Below are 13,560 nucleotides of genomic sequence, written 5' to 3'. Positions count from 1 at the left end.
CCGCACTGACTGTGTCAGCGCCGGCCGTAAAGCAGAGCACAGCGGTGACGTCACCGCTGTGCTTTACGGCCGGCGCTCACAGTCAGTGCGGGAAGCTGAAGGCGGGGGACGTGACAGACATCGTAATGTGAGTATGTACATTTTTTTTTTTTTTACATTTTCAATGGTAACCAGGGTAAACATCGGGTTACTAAGCGCGGCCCTGCGCTTAGAAACCCGATGTTTACCCTGGTTACCAGTGTACACAGTGCTGGATCAGCGTCACACACGCCGATTCAGCGATGACAGCGGGTGATCAGCGACCAAAAAAAAGGTCCTTATCATTCCCAGCGACCAACGATCTCCCAGCAGGGGCCTGATCGTTGGTCGCTGTCACACATAACGATTTTGTTAACGATATCGTTGCTACATCACAAAAAGCAACAATATCTTTAAAGAAATCGTTATGTGTGACGGTACCTTTAGAGAAGGGAGGCGATAGATGGAAACTAAGCAGGTGGTGGGAAAGTGTATAGAAATTATTGGCCCCACCATGGTGTACAGAGCGCCTGTACCTAGTTTGAACAGTCATTCTGTGATGGCAGAGTCCCTTTAAGTGCACTTTCCCACCTGTTTGCTTTCCATCTATCTCCGCCCTTTGAAGGCTCTATGAAGCCATTGTGGAGGAATTAAAGGAAAAACAAGCAAGTGAAAAGGTGCACGTAAATGTTTGGCCATGGTGCCCCAAGAGCCTATACTTGGTGGCAATCTGTTGGCACAAAATGACTGTTCAAACTATTAGAAGTTACTAGCCAACAGCTAACCTGGAAAAGCCAAGGAGAGAAGATTAAATCATTTATGGGCTCCTAGAAATAACCCAGCCTCTTCCAGCATCAGATGAACAAAGCCTCTAAAAGAAGGAAACGGGCTCCCTAACCCACAGCAATAAAACTTCTGAGGCAGCTACCAGGGCTGTGGAGTCGCCAAACCTCCGACTCCTCAATGTCCATGACACCGACTCCACCAAAATGGGCTCCGATGCCGACTCCACAGCCCTGGCAGCCACAATTGTAAAAAGCAGCAGGTGGAGACTCGCAATGTAAGAAATAAAGGACACGCACATCAGATATTCAGAGCAACAAAAATAAAAGCTTTTTATTTGTTCATTTGAATATAAAACAGGCGTTATCACAGATGTACAAAGCGTACTGGTGGTGTAACATACAAGAAGGTTGCTGTTTTTTGCACATAAAAATTTTATTAATTCGTATCGGTTCAGCTGTGATCGGCTGAGTAAATGACGTTTTCTCAAACCAGTCCACACTCCATGAAGTAACGCTTCTGCTAACATTCAACTGATAGACAGGGACGCTCTTTCCCTGGGGTAAAGTGTCGAGCAGAATGAAATAGATCATAAAACAAGCACCATGAGGAATCTGTTGGGCTGTGTGTGGTGTGTATGGGTTTATCTGCACTCTCCTCTCCGTCTACCCACATAAGATTTAAAAAAAAAAGCACAAAGGTCACAAGACAGACGTTACAAGATCCCATGAATGGTTTATCTACAGTACGCAGTCTAATACAGAATCTTCCTTTATTGCTGTTTCTTACCCTTGCCGGCACCAGAGAGGGCAGCCACGTGTCCTGTACGGCGGCCACAATGCACAAAGATCGGAATAACTATTATTTTACATATCCGGTTCGCAGGCAGATAGTGCTACAAGTTTCTGTCTTTACGTCGTCGTTGGTTGACGTCCTTCCTAAGTGGATGATTGCTGCTCCTTGCTGTCTAATACCTGAGGTCAGATGCTGGCATATTGAGTCCACGCGACCCAAAAAGAGCTCGACGGGTCGGTACTGCTTCCTTGTAAAGCGGGTTCAAAATTCACAATTACTAGAATCGTTTTACCGTCACAAACACCACAATCGTCTATTCATAGCTGACAAATGAAAGAAAACCCATGAATAAGATGATGACTTCCGAGTAGCAAAGTGACCCAAGAGAAGCATCAAAGTCTCACGCAAGTCTCCGACTATGGAATGACGAGGGGTTAATCACATACATGTGAAGGTATAATGGCTGCCTCATATCTGGACGCAATTTCCTAATAAACGGTATATAGATTTAATGAGCTGCAGTCGGTGAGTGAAGTTTTAAAGTCCTACAGTTGCCCTAAAATTCTGCTCAGCTTTGCCGATTACTACAGGAGAGATTTATAGGGGTGACTGCTTTGGGCAATCTTTACAACGGTCCATTTACAATACCTTGGTAATAAAGTGTCCCCTTGATGGGACCCTCCAGAAATCAGCTTTATTCCATGTGTTACATTTCCTCCCAGAGCCATAACAGGAGGAATAAAAGTTATTCCCAAAATAGTTATCCCCGATCTGCAACACTTGGTCTTGAATGGTGCACATGCTTGGCCTTTGCTCCATTCATTTTCTATGGGACTGCCAGAGGAAGTAGAGCGCTCCACTACTTCCGGCAATCCCATAGACCAGAGGTCCCCAACTCCAGTCCTCAAGGCCCACCAACAGGTCATGTTTTCAGGATTTCCTTTGCATTGCACAGGTGATGCAATTATTACCTGGGCAAGACTAAGGAAATCCTGAAAACATGACATGTTGGTGGGCCTTGAGGACTGGAGTTGGGGACCCCTGCCATAGACAATTAATGGAGTGGAGGTCAAACATGTGCAACTCCGCTCAATTCAAGCCAGATCTCTGCAGAGGGATCACTGACGGTCCAAGTGATCGGACTCCCAGAATCATCAAGCTGTACTGTATCCATTTTTTGTGACTGTGCCATCAGAAAATGACTGTTTAAATTAGGTGTTTGTGTTCTATTTTTTTATATCATCATTTGTATTTAAAAAAAAAAATTAGGTATCTTGAAATTTTCACACTGACCACTGGAGCTTTTTTTTAGCAGGTTCATTATCAGCAGAGGCAGGATTGCAATGATCGGTAACTCAGCCTTCCTTGAAAAAAATCACTGAATTTAATCCATGTGTTAGACATAATTGAACCACAGATATCCAAACAGCTGACGCGTTTTAAAGACAAAATGTATTTTTCATTTCTAAGAATAAGGAATTTTATTTCTGAAATGCGTCAGATTTGAATATCTGTGTTTCAATTATGTCCAAACATATGGATAAAATTGAGTATTTTTTTTTCAATGATGTCGGAGTGCCAGATTGTTTCCAATCTGAATCTTCATGGCTTTGCTCTAGCTACCGAGCACACAAGATTCATTGCAGGTGTGGTCAGCTGTTTGCGTCTTACTTTGCAATGGCAGCGAATACTTCTGTACACAGCTGATAACACAGGATCCACCAATCACAATAGGCGATGTCACAGACAGCACCCCTTCCCTTTACGATTACCTTTGCACACGCTCATTAGATGCTTTAATGCAAAAGATATGTTCGGAGCCTGGTCAATGTGGCTAATGTACATGTGCCAAGTCCAGAACTAATAAGAAGTTAAGAATTGGAAGAAAAATCTCCAGTAGCCAGTGAGAAAATTGCAAGATTTCTAATTTTAATTAAGACTCTGATATGAAAAAAAAAAATCATTGCCAACATTATAAAAAAAACACTATTAATACAAAAACCTAATTTAAAATAATTGGTTGCTTTTTTTTATGACACATTTCCTTTCAGCATGCAAAATGCAAAAAATAATGCAACACACATGTGAATGTGCTTGTTTCTGTAGAAGGTGCAAGGTTTCTGCAAACTTCATTTGAATATTTAGGAAAATTGGCCATTCAATATGTAAAATTAATTACATGTTTAGAGCTGTCTGTGATTAGAGAAAGGATCTGTTTAATTTTTCTTTAGGAGATATTTTTGGTAATATACTGTACTTGTCCCTTATTTTCTGTCAATCATCTACGGAAACTCATATTATTCCATTTTATTTTTTTTGTATTCAGTGCACTCAAAATAATACAATTTATGTGAAAAACAAATGTTTTTCCTTATCTTATGGAGACTTTACTGAAAAGTCTAAAGGGGAGAAAATAAGAATCCACGGGACCAAAGACCCATCCGGATCCCCTTGATACAACATGGGGCTTTATTATAGGTAGAGCTAGTGCTCATGTTTTGGAGATTAGAGGGATGAGTTTCTAATAGTGAGATGTTTAGGAATCCCTTTAATTAATTAATCTCATGATCACTCTAGAACAGTGTTCCCCAAGTTCGGTCCTCAAGAGCCACCAACAGGTCGTGTTTTCAGGATTTCCTTAGTATGGCCCAGGTGATGGAATTGTTGTCTGTCCAGGTGATGGAATTCTCACCTGTGCAATACTAAGGAAATCCAGAAAACATGACCTGTTGGTGGCTCTTGAGGACCGAACTTGGGGAACACTGCCCTAGAACAGGGGTCCCCAACTCCAGTCCTCAAGGCCCACCAACATGTCATGTTTTCAGGATTTCCTTAGTCTTGCCCAGGTAATAATTGCATCACCTGTGCAATGCAAAGGAAATCCTGAAAACATGACCTGTTGGTGGGCCTTGAGGACTGGAGTTGGGGACCCCTGCCCTAGAATATCCAATGCTTAGATAGCTAAACGGAAAAAGTACAAACTATTACATAATACAGGTTTAATAGATGTAAGTAGCATCTTCCCTTTACAATAATTTACTATATAAAATATACATCAGAATGACAATTTATATTAATGTTCCTCTGGGGAATACTGCCTACGAGTCTTTCCACTTTTCTATTACCTGTCTTATTCCGTGTCAAATACAATGAGTCCTTTACAAATGTAAGGATAGTCCGGAAACTCCCGATAAAGCAACATTCAGACGTCCTTTTTCTTCGTGTGCAAGAAAAAACGGAATAGTTTTCACCAGTAAGCTGGAGCCGATTTTCATCCATTTTCGGTCACCAGTGGGACAACAGTTTCTCACATGCAAAAAAACGGATAGCACTCGGATGACACAAGGATGGCGAGGGCTATCATTTGTATGACCCAATTTGGTCCTTAGAGCAAAAATGGACATTTACAAGGACAATCGGTTGGGAAAAAAATGGACATGAGAACAAGTCTGCGGACTACAACATATATATGTGCTCCCTCAACGAAAACCACGGATAGGACATGTATGAGAATGATGGACGTCTGAACGAGGCCTTGTGATAGTTAGGGATTTTCACCTCTACGCTCCTAATTTTCAAGTCGTCCGGTAGACCACATGGCTACACACTAAAGGAGGCCATAGATCAGTGATTACGGCAGGTGTCTGGAGCACAGAAAGCGCTGTGCACTGGATAGCCTGACTTTCTGGTTTCTTGGTGGCTTCACAGTAAGGCACATACACACGAGCCCGCTCTATACACCTTGACACGCACCATGACGTATATATCCGTCATGGAGTGTGAAGGTATAATGAGTTGTACAGCTATTATGAAAAAAAAATTTTTGAACAAAAATAATACAATTTAATAATATATTTTCATTCTTAAAGTTCCACTAAAGCATCGCTGTCAGCTCCATTTCCACCATTGCTTTCACAGGAGAGAGCTCCTCACTTCTCTGTGTCGGCACGTGATTCAGGGCGCTGGCTAACTGGCTGATTTCAATAGGTAAACCGGGCTAGCTTAGCTATCGAAATGAGTCGGCCAGCCAGCCCCCTGCATCATGTCCATCTCTACATTCGTATGACACAAGAAAATAAGGAGATGGAGCCAACAGCGCAACATCGTGGAGCTTTGGTAATGAAACCATATTAATTATAAAAACAGCTAAAGCTTTTTATGTCGCCTAACAACCCTCTTACAAATCAGTATGAATCCTAAGATCCTAAGAATTATCAAGTGATGGCTACAGGCGGGACATTTTATTTTTCACACAACTGTGCATCTATTCAGAGAATTTGGATTTCGGGATCACTAATCCGGAGCTCTTGCTCCCATAAGAAATGAATCGACGTGATGTTAAAAGGTAAACCTCCAGTTTGAAAGATACTCTGTCAAAAAGGTTTTTGCGTAATCATCTAACAGGAATGTAGGGGCATAGATCATGATTCCAGAAATGTGTAATTTACTACTGAGCTGCCTGCTGTAGTTTTGATAAAACATTGTTTAGCATAAGGAATTTATTTCCGAGAAGACTAGCAAACCTGCAGCTATGTAGTCCCTGATATTTATAAGCTCTGTCTATCCGCACCCTCCCCCTGACATAGGATGGCAGATTTCCACTCATGCACAGTGTAGACAGTAATCTACCAATCAGTGGTATGGGCGAAGTTATACATTGTTCATCACAGCGAGGACTAGCAGATCTGCAGCAAATAAAACTGTTATTTTCCCAAAACGACATCAAGCAGCACAGTAGGAAAGGAATCGAGGTCTCTAATCCCACATCATGCTGCTCATGTGGGACAGCAAAAACTAGAAGACAAGATTGTCTTTAAAAAATCACTAACGTCAAAAAGATGTCCAAACGCTTTTATTTTATTTTTAAAGAGGCTCACTTTAAAAAAAATATGTCAGCAAGTTTTTGCTATTGTGTAGCAATGTAGTGTAGCATGAGGAAGGTGCTGAGACACCGATTTCAGCAATGTGTCACGTATTATGCTTTGTGCTGTTGTTTCAATACAATTATTGTTTTATCAGCAACGGATTATCACTAATGGACTGGTGCCCCTGTGGATCCTGGTGCAACTCAGCCCCTTCTCTGATAAGCAGATTACTGTCAATGTACACAAAAAGCTGTGATGTGGGCGGGGTTAGCTTTCTGAGCTCTGCTACATGCTACATCTAAAAACTCTAATTGTGTCACAACTGCTGCACGCAGTAAACTAAGTGACACATCGCTGTAATCAGGGTCTCTTTCCCTAAATTATGCTGTTATCAGATGAGGCAGTAAAAACCTGGTGACAGATTCCCTTTAATTTTGAACAACTGAATGCTGAGTGCAAGATGGAAATTCGTATTGTCTTCTTCCAATCCACAACACATCGTAGATTCGAGAACAAATTTTGTCCCTACAGGAAAACTCTCCTTACTGTAAAATAAGAAATCAGCAGAAGCGGGAAACCTGCATGCAGAACTACTTAACATTTCCACTTTTCACAAAATTGCTTTTTATTTTACCTTCTTTCCAGATATACTTTTGAATTAAAAATTCCAGGGGCCGCTCAACTTCCACCAACTACGACATTTTTAGCTCTGTATTATGGCAGCTTGCAGATAGAAAGAGCTCTGACTATTTCCATAAAATTTGTAGTCAGCATTGCGGAACAGCCGCGAGACATAGAGCCGCAGGGACTCGAACGTATCTTTCGAGCATGCCGAAGACCCTTGGTTAGCACCCGAGCATGCTCAGATAACACCTTATCCCAGCACACTCGCTCATCATTAATTATCCCATATTTGGTCAAAATAAGTGTAGACCTAAATTTGGATGTTCACCTCTGAAACCAATGCATCTAAAAAAGCAACCTTGTTAACAGACTTCAATACAACTCTACAGTTTTGCCTTTACAAACCCTGCGAGGTCCGATCCTGCAGTCATATATCATTCTACCTATTCCCTGGCTGCAAGTAGCTTACAGTTAGGTCCATATATATTTGGACAGAGACAACATTTTTCTAATTTTGGTTATAGACATTACCACAATGAATTTTAAACAAAACAATTCAGATGCAGTTGAAGTTCAGACTTTCAGCTTTCATTTGAGGGTATCCACATTAAAGTTGGATGAAGGGTTTAGGAGTTTCAGCTTTTTAACACATGCCACCCTGTTTTTAAAGGGACCAAAAGTAATTGGACAATTGACTGCAAGGCTATTTCATGGACAGGTGTAGGCAATCCCTTCGTTATGTCATTCTCAATTAAGCAGATAAAAGGCCTGGAGTTGATTTGAGGTGTGGTGCTTGCATTTGGAAGGTTTTGCTGTGAAGTAAACATGCGGTCAAAGGAGCTCTCCATGCAGGTGAAACAAGCCATCCTAAAGCTGCGAAAACAGAGAAAACCCTTCCGAGAAATTGCTGCAATATTAGGAGTGGAAAAATCTACAGTTTGGTACATCCTGAGAAAGAAAGAAAGCACTGGTGAACTCATCAATGCAAAAAGACCTGGGCGCCCACGGAAGACAACAGTGGTGGATGATCGCAGAATAATCTCCATGGTGAAGAGAAACCCCTTCACAACAGCCAACCAAGTGAACAACACTCTCCAGGAGGTCACGTATCAATATCCAAATCTACCATAAAGAGAAGACTGCATGAAAGTAAATACAGAGGGTTCACTGCACGGCGCAAGCCACTCATAAGCATCAAAAATAAAAAGGCTAGACTGGACTTTGCTAAAAAACATCTAAAAAAGCCGCACAGTTCTGGAAGAACATTATTTGGACAGATGAAACCAAGATCAACCTCTACCAGAATGATGGAAAGAGAAAAGTATGGTGAAGGTGTTGTACAGCTCATGATCCATAGCATACCACATCATCTGTAAAACACGGCGGAGGCAGTGTGATGGCTCGGGCATGCATGGCTGCCAGTGGCACTGGGTCACTAGTGTTTATTGATGATGTGACACAGGACAGAAGCAGCCAAATGAATTCTGAGGTATTCAGAGCCGCCATACTGTGTGCTCAGATCCAGCCAAATGCAGTCAAACTGATTGGTCGTCGTTTCATACTACAGATGGACAATGACCCAAAACATAAAGCCAAAGCAACCCAGGAGTTTATTAAAGCAAAGAAGTGGAATATTCTTGAATGGCCAAGTCAGTCACCTGATCTCAACCCAATTGAGCAGCATTTCACTTGTTAAAGACTAAACTTCAGACAGAAAGGCCCACAAACAAACAGCAACTGAAAACCACAGCAGTGAGGGCCTGGCAGAGCATCAAAAAGGAGGAAACACAGCGTCTGGTGATGTCCATGAGTTCAAGACTTCAGGCAGTCAAACAGCAACAAAGGCTTCAGGCAGTCAGGCAGCAACAAAGGGTTTGCAACCAATACTAAAAATGAACATTTTATTTAAAATTATTGAATCTGTCCAATTACTTTTGGTCCCTTTAAAAACAGGGTGGCACATGTTAAGGAGCTGAAACTCCTAAATCCTCCATCCAATTTTAATGTGGATACCCTCAAATGAAAGCTGGAAGTCTGAACTTCAACTGCATCTGAATTGTTTTGTTTAAAATTCATTGTGGTAATGTCTATAACCAAAATTAGAAAAATGTTGTCTCTGTCCAAATATATATGGACCTAACTGTATATTCAGTAGCTTAGCAAGAAGAAGCGGTGAAAGAAAGGAAATGTGACTGCAGGATCAGCTGGAGTTACCACCGGTACCAATATGTGCGCCTAGAAGATATACAGTTAGGGCCAGAAATATTTGGACAGTGACAATTTTCGCGAGTTGGGCTCTGCATGCCACCACATTGGATTTGAAATGAAACCTCTACAACAGAATTCAAGTGCAGATTGTAACGTTTAATTTGAAGGGTTGAACAAAAATATCTGATAGAAAATGTAGGAATTGTACACATTTCTTTACAAACACTCCACATTTTAGGAGGTCAAAAGTAATTGGACAAATAAACATAACCCAAACAAAATATTTTTATTTTCAATATTTTGTTGCAAATCCTTTGGAGGCAATCACTGCCTTAAGTCTGGAACCCATGGACATCACCAAACGCTGGGTTTCCTCCTTCTTAATGCTTTGCCAGGCCTTTACAGCCGCAGCCTTCAGGTCTTGCTTGTTTGTGGGTCTTTCCGTCTTAAGTCTGGATTTCAGCAAGTGAAATGCATGCTCAATTGGGTTTAGATCTGGAGATTGACTTGGCCATTGCAGAATGTTCCACTTTTTGGCACTCATGAACTCCTGGGTAGCTTTGGATGTATGCTTGGGGTCATTGTCCATCTGTACTATGAAGCGCCGTCCAATCAACTTTGCAGCATTTGGCTGAATCTGGGCTGAAAGTATATCCCGGTACACTTCAGAATTCATCCGGCTACTCTTGTCTGCTCTTATGTCATCAATAAACACAAGTGACCCAGTGCCATTGAAAGCCATGCATGCCCATGCCATCACGTTGCCTCCACCATGTTTTACAGAGGATGTGGTGTGCCTTGGATCATGTGCCGTTCCCTTTCTTCTCCAAACTTTTTTCTTCCCATCATTCTGGTACAGGTTGATCTTTGTCTCATCTGTCCATAGAATACTTTTCCAGAACTGAGCTGGCTTCTTGAGGTGTTTTTCTGCAAATTTAACTCTGGCCTGTCTATTTTTGGTATTGATGAATGGTTTGCATCTAGATGTGAACCCTTTGTATTTACTGTCATGGAGTCTTCTCTTTACTGTTGACTTAGAGACAGATACACCTACTTCACTGAGAGTGTTCTGGACTTCAGTTGATGTTGTGAACGGGTTCTTTTTCACCAAATTAAGTATGCGGCGATCATCCACCACTGTTGTCATCCGTGGACGCCCAGGCCTTTTTGAGTTCCCAAGCTCACCAGTCAATTCCTTTTTTCTCAGAATGTACCCAACTGTTGATTTTGCTACTCCAAGCATGTCTGCTATCTCTCTGATGGATTTTTTCTTTTTTTTCAGCCTCAGGATGTTCTGCTTCACCTCAATTGAGAGTTCCTTTGACCGCATGTTGTCTGCTCACAGCAACAGCTTCCAAATGCAAAACCACACACCTGGAATCCACCCCTGACCTTTTAACTACTTCATTGATTACAGGTTAACGAGGGAGACGCCTTCAGAGTTAATTGCAGCCCTTAGAGTCCATTGTCCAATTACTTTTGGTCCCTTGAAAAAGAGGACGCTATGCATTACAGAGCTATGATTCCTAAACCCTTTCTCCGATTTGGATGTGGAAACTATCATATTGCAGCTGGGAGTGTGCACTTTCAGCCCATATTACATATATAATTGTATTTCTGAACATGTTTTTGTAAACAGCTAAAATAACAAAACTTGTGTCACTGTCCAAACATTTCTGGCCCTAACTGTAGATACGAAATGATAGGACCTTTAATAAAGACCACTTGCAATGGTACTTCATTTTTTTTTTTTTAAGATGCACTTTAGGAATGATTGTTAGGATGGACATAGATTTCCCTCCCGAACTATTCCTAAAATGGCGTTAAGTTACACAATTGTTATGATATTAAATCAAAGCAATTTCGAGTTATCCAACAAAAAGGAACAAAAAAAAAAAGAAAGTCTACTTGGCTTACAGGTGATGGATGGCATCTGTCAGAGTAAAAAATAGGATTAATGTCAGCAAGAAATGGAACTGAAAATGTAGCATTTAATACATATGATTAAAAAGTGGTCTCTTTATATGGCCCACATGTCAAACAAAAGAGCGTGAAACCAACAATGGGTGTGAGATCAATCATCTAGGAAGGACCGAAATGTTACAATAGGGATGAATACGACCAGAGTCTGTTAGTCACTCTGTTAATAAACAGTCAAAATGGCAGCGGACTGCTAAGTAAATACGCCATTTCAATGGCAGTCACAATAAAACATCGACAATATTAAATCATGAAGGATTTCATATGGAATGATCTCACCCAGCTTGAAAGCTGATCGCTCTAGTCATTCCATCTGACTGGTGGAGCATGGCAACATTGGTAGATTGGCTTATGGGTACTGACAGTATCGAAAAACCATTCAGGGGTGGAGACTGGGATAGGTCCGTTCTCCAACCAGAAACACAATGGATCTCCTTGGGGCCTAAATGAACAGTTCACCTAACAGACGGTGATTGCATTCATCCCTACTGTAATATTTCCATCCTTCCTAGATGATCGATCTCACACCCATTGTTAGTATGTTTCACTTGTGGGCCGTGTAAGGAGACCACTGCTTATCCATATATATTAAATGTTACGTTTTAGGTCCCAGTTCTTGTAGAAATTAGTTGTTTAAATTCTTGTGGGATTGTTGGAATCCCCCTTTTTTGGTATACTCTATTGCTACCTCTATGAGACAAAAGGGGTATTCCAAGTTCCCTCAGTTCCAGATAGCTCATCTATTGATTAATTTCGGGCAGCGTGCAGGTTTAGCAGTTATCTTCTACATGTTCTAGTCATTAGACCAGCGCTCACTCAGACGCTATGAGAAAAAACGACCAATTATTTTAACATTCTGTGAAAATCGGACTGTACTTGGATGTCCAACGGTCCAATTTTTTCACAGACCCATAGACTTGCATTGGTGATTTCGATCTGACGCTCACCTCTCGATATGGAAGTGAGAGGAGCCAGAATATGCCTTGAAACATGCACGTTTTATTCACATGGAAGCTTGTTATTCACACGGTATCTGTTGGAGCAGTAGGTTATTTTTTCCATGTTTGTTGTGGGATAGGTTAGGCTTTAAGAACAGTTTAGGAAGTTAGTCCACGTTCACACATTCAGTATTTGGTCAGTATTACATAGCAGTATTTGTAAGCCAGGAGAGCGTGAAAAATACAGAAGTGGTGACGTGTTTCTATTACACTTTTCCTCTGATTACTCCTCTCCTTATTTTGGACCATAAATACTGATCTAAAATACTGACCAAATACTGAACGTGGCCTTAGCGTGTTCACCAGCTCTAATTTATTTGCCCTACATGCCCTTCTATAACATCTATGGAATGAACTTCACTTGGAACAACGTAGATTAAGAAATAACTGGAGACAATACACTTGAAAGCTTTTCTGAATTTAGCATGGCGCCGGTCCATTTCACTATAAGGAAACTACATGACTCTTGAGTCAGAAGCTACAACTTCTACATCATCAGCCGGCGGAGCAAGGTCCGTCAGCTGTCACAAATTCTCCGAATGATAAATGACTGGATCCAAAAGTTCTTTTAATTTGCGTTACCCTGTGAGAAGATAAAAAATTTGCTGCATTCTCTGTAGTGGATAAAATTTAAAAAATAAAAAATAAATAAACTTTTGTCACTTTTGAGAAGAGAAGTAAATAATAACACACAGGATTACGGATGAGGCAGCAATAATGCAATTTGTATTCGAAGACAAATGTACGTACATGTAGTAAACTAATGGATGGCATCTCCATTTAACATATATTAAAAAAAAAACACATGAATTATGCTTTTTTCTTACGTGGATTTTAAATTGAAATTCTCGGGGCTTGGAAATTTACCGTAAATAAAAAATTAGAATTTTTAACGCATAATTAACTCAGATGTAGGGGACAATATTGAGTGACCATGGAAGATGTGAGGCTGCAAATTTCTAAACAAGGATGATGACAATGGTACAACTCTGAATTTCTGAAAACGGCGTCATTCCCCAACATGATTTTTTTTTTTTTACATATCAAATGCATCCTCCGATCAGCACACATGTTATACAATTGCATCTACTGTTGTTTCTCTAGAAGAAGAAGAAGAAGAAAAAAAAGAAAATGATAGTGCATATCAGACATACGTTTTGTACACCATCTAAAGGATGGTTGTTTTTAAAATCCACTTGCTGGTATCTAGAGTAATCTTGTATACGGGAACACAGGCAATCCACGATTGCAGTTTCTGAACGAAGATTGTGAATAACACCCAGTTATAT

Source organism: Ranitomeya imitator, chromosome 6 (assembly GCF_032444005.1).
Source record: "Ranitomeya imitator isolate aRanImi1 chromosome 6, aRanImi1.pri, whole genome shotgun sequence".
Lineage (NCBI taxonomy): Eukaryota > Metazoa > Chordata > Amphibia > Anura > Dendrobatidae > Ranitomeya > Ranitomeya imitator.
The sequence above is the reverse complement of the archived record's forward strand: the minus strand, read 5'-3'. Positions refer to the sequence as shown.